This window comes from Anas acuta, chromosome 9, assembly GCF_963932015.1.
Source record: "Anas acuta chromosome 9, bAnaAcu1.1, whole genome shotgun sequence".
Classification (NCBI taxonomy): domain Eukaryota; kingdom Metazoa; phylum Chordata; class Aves; order Anseriformes; family Anatidae; genus Anas; species Anas acuta.
The window spans coordinates 332,852-340,036 of NC_088987.1; the positions used below are offsets into that span (position 1 = coordinate 332,852).

General features: G+C 43.5%; 1 long non-coding RNA gene across 12 annotated transcripts in view; it reads left to right on the forward strand.

Moving 5' to 3' along the window:
* LOC137861013 (uncharacterized) overlaps positions 1 to 7,185 on the forward strand; it is a 90,353-nt gene that overhangs the window by 57,838 nt on the left and 25,330 nt on the right. For 9 of the 12 annotated variants that reach the window (XR_011099305.1, XR_011099310.1, XR_011099313.1 and 6 more), the window contains 3 exons: positions 219 to 383; positions 656 to 1,742; positions 2,534 to 4,787. This is a non-coding gene — a long non-coding RNA (uncharacterized lncRNA). Of the gene's footprint in view, positions 1 to 218; positions 384 to 655; positions 1,743 to 2,533; positions 4,788 to 7,185 lie in introns of those variants that run through there. The other 3 variants (XR_011099316.1, XR_011099312.1, XR_011099311.1) reach the window with 3 other exon arrangements.

The window sequence follows — 7,185 nt, forward strand, 5'->3', positions numbered from 1 at the left end:
AAATGAAGGTGTGCAGCAAGTATTTCTCTTGTCTCAGTCTGGCAACAGTGCTATTAGGATCTGCATCTGTCATGCACTCATCTTTTGCTTGCTTTTTCAAATGTACCTTCATAATCTTAAATAAGTGCAGCTGCCACTGAAACTCTAGGCAAAACTGCATTACAAATGTTACCTTATTTTCTGCTGCCATTTGATTTATCATTGGCTTTCCATTTCAGATCTGCTGCTTTCTGTTTGGAGCCTTTATTGTAGGAAAACCCGCACATGAAGAAAGGAAGAAACAAGAAAATGGAAAACAAACCAGAGTTATGTCCATTAAATTCTTCTGGGGAAATGCTGGCCTGCCTTCTTCAAGTATTCAGACCTGCTGCAGAATATCCAAGGTAAAAATAGCAAGCAGAGCACTAAAACGAAGAGGGAATAAAGATTAACACAGAGGACCTGGTAGCCTAAATATAGACAATTCTGCCCTTCTCCAGTGACTTACAGTAACAGAGGAATTATACAGACAGCATAATTTGGCCAATACCCAAAGTATAACACAGAGATCTGACAGCAGCTAGAAAGTGTGGCATTCTATTTGGCACAGCTGTCATGTTGTACTAAGCCCGTTACTTCCCTTTAATCCTAATTAATGCTCTCTCTTTCCACTCAGGCAGGTTCTCTGGTCAGCAGTAATTCTGGGGTCTGGTTCTGCTCTCCCTCAAGAGCTGTCAGTCTTCAGGCAGCCTGTTGCTTTGTGCTCCTTCCACACAGGAGCAGACGAGCTCATGAATGAAACATTACTGATACTAAAGAGAACTCCTGGCATCCACCTCAGCAGAAGAAACTGACTTATCATTCATTGAAGACATCTGCACGTGTACAGGGAATGCATACTCACACAACAGTGCCAAGCCAAGGCTACCATTGGAGGAGAGGGACAGAAAAGGGAGAGGAAAAGGGGTGGAGGAGAGGAGAAGGATGAGAAGGAAAAGAGGAAGAGGTGAGGGAGATGTTTCCCTGCTACATACAGATGCTGCACTGCCTGCCAAAACAGCCCAGCCTGTGGGTTGCCCTGAGAGTGCCTGTTTAGCCACCCTTGGAGGAATTGCCACCTGACCTCCTCCAGTTGGGCTCCGTTTTGACCCTAAACCTAAAAAACTTTTGCAGTCTTTAAATACTGAAATGGTTTGCTCTTTTTTTTTTTTTTTTTTAATTATTATTATTATAGATATTACTCAAAATAGACCTGCAAGTGCAAGTTTGAAATGTTTCATTTCAAACACAGGCACAACATAAATGCAGTTGGAGTGGAACTTGTCTTGCATCAAGAAATCAAAGCAGGCATGAAGGAAGAGAGTACGTTGTGCTGAACAGTGTATGACTGTTCTGTGGGGCAAGATGGATTGACCATATGTTGGTATCCAGGACTTTATGCAAATTCTGTGTCTATGAAAGTTACCTAATTAAGTTGAGTTCCTGAAACATCTCAAATGGGGATTTACACAAATTGTCTTTGAACTGATGCTCACTGCTGCTACCTGCACGTGTCCAGGAACTGCTTGGCTGCACGTGTGGCTGAGCCACCCAAGGCAGCTGTGGTGCAGCAGGAGCTGGAGGGGGCACAGCACCAACATGCCACCAGTTCCTGGTGTCTGTGTTTGCTGTGGAGACACCTGAGGAAGGTCTTTTCTCAGAAGAACCGTGCCTTACAGAGTGTGCAGGAGGGTCTGTCTCCACTTCAGCTGTCAGCCAAACAGGTGAGTAACAAATCTCCAAAATCAAAGTTTTTCAGCTCAAGAGAAATATAAGAAGGTGAAACTGGCACTGCTCAGCTAAGTGTGGATCTTTCTGTGTAAATCAACCCTGATGGCTGAGAAATTGAAGTTGGTAGATGTAGCTAAGCCTTTTAAAAGGTGTCAGAGGTAATCCATTGATCTATTGATCTATTTTTTTAACCAGACAGCCTCTTGAGAGCTGTGTATGTGTAATTGTTGATTCTGATCTTTTATGGTCTGCAGATGTTGGGAATAGTGAATACTGTCCAGAAGATTGGAAACATTTTTGAGGTCTGGTGCCTCTACTGGAAATCTTTGAAATAGTTTGCAAGAATATAGTTAAAGCAATACAGTCAGCCTTGAGTAATTTAGTTGTCTCCCCCTGAGGAATCGATAATGACAACTATTGGAGACACTGCTGGGTTGCACGGACCTCTGACAAACTTTATGTCCTTATGTTTTCAAAAGTATCTAGTACTGGAGCCAGTCTGTGTTCTCCAGAAAACCTTGATGCCAAGAAGCCACTTTCATTATCTTGATTTGTGCAACATTATCCCAGTTGTACCAGCACAGGTGCAGATCCTTGTGCAATAATGACAATTTGCAAAAGTTACTTTCTGTGGAAGCTCTAGGAATAATCAACAGATCTTAGTAACCCCAGGCCACAGGCAGGAGGAGGAAGGAACAACACACTGCTATAGAATCACAAAATGCTTTGGGTTGGAAGGGATTTAAAAAATATATATAATTTGTCTTGATTTGTTCTCATTTAGTGCATGTCCCAGAAGGATATCCCTGAGCTTTTTCCAGTCATCTTGCCTCTGACTGCTACTCCAAAAGCAACAAATGTCTAGTAAGCATCCAAGTGCCCTGCAAACCAATGAACCTTATTTTCAACTTGAATCTGGAGCAACTGTAGTGAATAAATCAGTTTTTCTGCATTTGATCTGGTATGTGGTAGGTGACTGCTTTGTCCAGTACTTCTAGTATGATGCCTTAAAAACTTGAAACCTGGGAAGAGCTGCAATATCTTGCCAGAAATTCGGATGACCATGAGGAGCCTTTGTTCAGCACTTAGCCATTTATGTACATAGACAGCATTGATCATCTGGTGTACACAGAAAACCATGTGAAGCTTCAGAGGAGAGCTGTAGATATGTTCCTTGTTCTTCAGAGGTCACTTGGCAACACTGCATGGAAGTTGGGATTATGTGACCATCCCAAGGCTTTGACACATCAGTTCATTTAAATCCAGTTTTAATTTCCTATTTATTATCACATAGCTTATTGGTTTGTTAGAGACACAAATTTGTAATGCCTGGAAGGAAAAGCTGCAGTGTCAACTCACCTTTAACTTTAGACTTTGGAGAAACCTCACAGAAAGCAATCAGAGATCTCCAGGTTTAGAAGCCCTGCTGTTTGTTTGTCTACTTGCTGTGCATGTGTGTCTGTGTTTAGAGACGTGTTTTTGTTTGTTTGTTTCTTTGTTTGTTTGTTTTCCCAAAAGCTTGGAAGTGGCTGAGAATTATAAGAATCTACTGAAATGTGTATTTGAAAATCTCATCCATTCTCAGGGCAACAGTAAACTATACCGATTTTGTAAGAACAGACAAATTTTGAAGGTATGAGCCTTTGATGCTCAGCCCCAAAGCACTGCCATGTGGCCAGGCATTCTCATCCACAGGCTGGGATTTCTCAAGAGGTGCCAGCCCAGCTGTTTGTACAATTACAGACTTCTAAAAAGCTACCTCATTTTTCCCCCAATTTGAATGTGTTTTCGTTTAACAAATAAAGTAGCTGGAAAATTACCCAGAAATATCTGACCTTTGGAAAGACCTCTAAGGCACAGTGCAATTACCTGATGTTCACTGAACTGGTTCACGTGGTTCCCACTCGGAGTGATTTTCTAGGTTCACCCAACTGTGAAGAGGGGTCTGGTTATATGGAGGAGGGCAAAGGAGAGAATAAACTTCATGAAGGAGCAAGAAATCCGTCAGGGAATTTTACAACTTAAGTTTGCTTCAAGGGAAAGAAAGGGCAAGTAAAGGTACTCACTCAAGTCAAAGAAGCCTTTTGGATTTGAACTTCAAAAAGAAGTAACAGAGGAAAGATCTGAGGTATCAGTAGCTTTTAGTATAAACTGTTTCATTGCATTAGGCAGGCATTGCAGACTACATCAAACTCAGCTTTTTTAGCCACATGACCAATTCTGTTTTTTTTCCTTTTTTTTTTTCTTTTTTCCCCAAGTATGATAAAAATCTAACAAAAATAACATTTTTCACTTTCAGCTTTTCCTTCCTTCTGTCTTTGCTTTCACCACACATGGGAGATAACTTGACTATCCCATCACCTGTGTTCACTCCAGGGGCTTGCCATGGTGTTTCTGCAGCCCTTTCTATTGCATGTTCCTTGACACTGGAACAAAGTATGTGAGTTATCTGGCGCTGCAATCTCTATTGGGCTTTAGGGAAAATACCTTTCTAAGGAAATAAATTCCATGGTTGGCACAAGTGTGCCTCTACTATGCATTCTTTTTTTTTTTTTTTTTTTCATCAGTGGAAGGTGTAAGCAGGTGTACATAAAAGTATGACTTTGATAGCTTTGTATTGTCAGGGACACGAAGTGGTGTTTTTGCCTGCTGTCCCCTCTGCTCTGAACTGCCAGCAGCACTAGAGGGGAATGCAGGGAGACAGACCTTCGTACTTCGTGAGAACTGTAATATCTGAAAACCTGAAGACTCCTTAAAACTAGGGAGATGGATTTCTGTCTTTGATGAGAGAGAGCACAGTATGCAAAAGGACGTACATTTGCACAAAAGAAAATTATTTTGAATACTTTTGGAATAGAAGGACTTCCACAAATAAAAGCAAGTAGTCAGTGCCCCTTCTGCCTTTGTTATTGAGCAAAAGGAACAAATTCTCCAAGACTGGCTAGAAAGAGAAGAACATCATCATGGAACTGTAGCAATGAAGCAGTTTCTAAATATTTGGTGTAATATCTTTCCAATAAAAGACATTTCAGAATTTACATTTGAGATAGTAGCTTCTACGTGTAAACTCTAAATCTACACAGAGACAAATCAAAAATTTTGATTACTCCAGTCTTTTAATCTTACTGTATAAAACAGCAGTAACCTCCTGAGTCCATGGAGAATCATAGTCTGTTCTACCTGAGAAGTCCTTTGATGACAGAAAGCTTCACGGGGTACAAGGTTTGATTGTGCCCACTGTGGTCTACGGCATGCATCTGGTTTATGACTGAAGTCCTCTTCTCTAGGGACTTTAACCACGATTTCCTAATGGTGAGTGCTCCCATACTCCAAGGCATGGCATCAACACCTGGAATTGCAGACAGGTGCCTAAAACTGAAGTCAAACACTAAGGTGCCTGTGAGCCTTGTAGCTGCCAGCGCAGCTGTGGGGCGCATACCACGGAGCCCAGCCTCAGCCCCACTGGGACCTACGACCTTGGCCTCCTGAGGAAGCTGTCCTGGTCCTTGCAGGTGCAGGATGTGCTTTCAGCTGCCATCCCAGCAGTCACGGCAGTTGTCTGTGGCACAGGAAACCCCAGGACCACATTTCTGCTCTGCCTGGGGGTGCGAGGGCTTCAGGCAGGGCTGGCCTGCCAGTCCCTCAGCAGGAGGGTAGTGCTGCGCCTGCTGGCTCCACTTTGCACGATACCGAGCCTTGCGTGGGGCCAGATGCTAGAACCCAGCTCTGCAGTGAGGCTGTTGGTGGATTTGGTTGTGAAGCCAGTACTGGTGTTGCTCCAAGCACGGCTGTGGCACCCAGCATGAGGTGGAGTAACTTCCACCAGAGGCTGCATGCTTTACCTCAGGATCCAGGCACTACCCAAGTGAACAGGATGGGGCTGAGTCCTTATCTAACCTCAGTTAGATCCCTGCTCCTGGTGGGAGCCCTGCCTAAGCAGTGGGTTACTCAGTGACGGAGGCTCTGTGCAGGCTGGGGCACCCACCTCCAGGAGGCAGCTTGTGACTAGGAATGGTGCCTCCACAGGAAGAGGGACAGTGGTAGGCAGGCAGTGACCTGGCTCACCGGTGAGCAGTGGGTCCCAAAGCATGGACTGATTGCACTTTTCTTGTTGACATGTCATGGGACTGTTCCCCTTACTGATATGTGGGATCAACATGCAGAGTTTAAATTTGGATCCTAAGTGTTAGCATCAAGTTTCCACAGACTTTTGTGTCTTTGGATCTGCTGCTTTTCCACACAAGCTCATGAAGTGGGAATAAAACTGTCCTTTGGGACAAAAGCAGAACATCTTAAAAATAGGTGCTCACATAAACTCTGAATCACAGAACTGTAGGGGTTTGAAGGGACCTTGAAAGATCATCGGGTCCAACCCGATGAAGGCTGAGGTGCGCTGAAAGCAGTAATCTTTCATCAGTGTTTGTTTTCAAGCTCAGGAACAACTCTGAGTGAGACTCACCTCAGTTCAGGGATACAGAAAGGAAAATAATATGTTAGAAGTAAAAGAGAACCCTGCATAAGAAGATTTTTCAGAAAGCCATTTTTTACCCTAGGTAAGACTTTCAGATCAAAGTGAATGGTTATTCAGGAAAAGAGTGAAGCACATAGCTAGAACACCAGCTCCCAGACTTTCTCTGGCAGCAGCCACACTGGAAGACTAGTTTAGTCTAAGCTCATAGCAGCATCAATAGGGAAGAGGTGGAATTCATCAGGCCAGTGCCTCCTGTTTTTGGAGGCTGAGCAATGCGCACAGGTCCATGCTCCTGAATTCACGCCCGTTCTGGCATTTTGTCTGCCTGATACTTAAGCCTATGCACTTATCTTGGTCTATGCAAAGTTCACCAAGGTCTGCCAAGCCTACAACAGTTACTTACGGGCCACATATGGATGCCTCAACTTACTGGAGAGATTCATGGAAGTTTTCTGTCTTCCTGTAATGCATACTGCTTGTTAACAGCTGATCCTGAAAAGGAGCTGACATAAGGGCATCAAGGAGTATGGTTTTACAGACATGCACTCCCTGCATTTCTGACTGAAAGAATGTGTGCTGAGTAGTTAAACTACGACAGAGAAACTGAAATATTTGAGAGGCTTATACAGGATCCTGCTTTTAACTATCTGTAGCCCTCTTTGGAGAAGGGTTGTAGTTAGTACATGCTTTTAGCTTGAATTTGCACTTCTTCAGTCTGGAAGGAAGAATGGAAGAAATGTTCTGGGCACAAATTCCATGTACATCTCACACCATCTGCTAATAGCATGTGTGAGCCACTCTGCTGCCAGAAACAGAGGAACAAAGGCAACATCATTATGGAGAAAATTGCACTGCTCCAAAAATGAGACTCGTGCTACAGATAACTTGATAGTTCCCTGCCTGTTGGGGCCAAGGTTGGGGCCAGGTCCTGTTTGCCTGACACTTGCATAAAGCCAGAATAATGT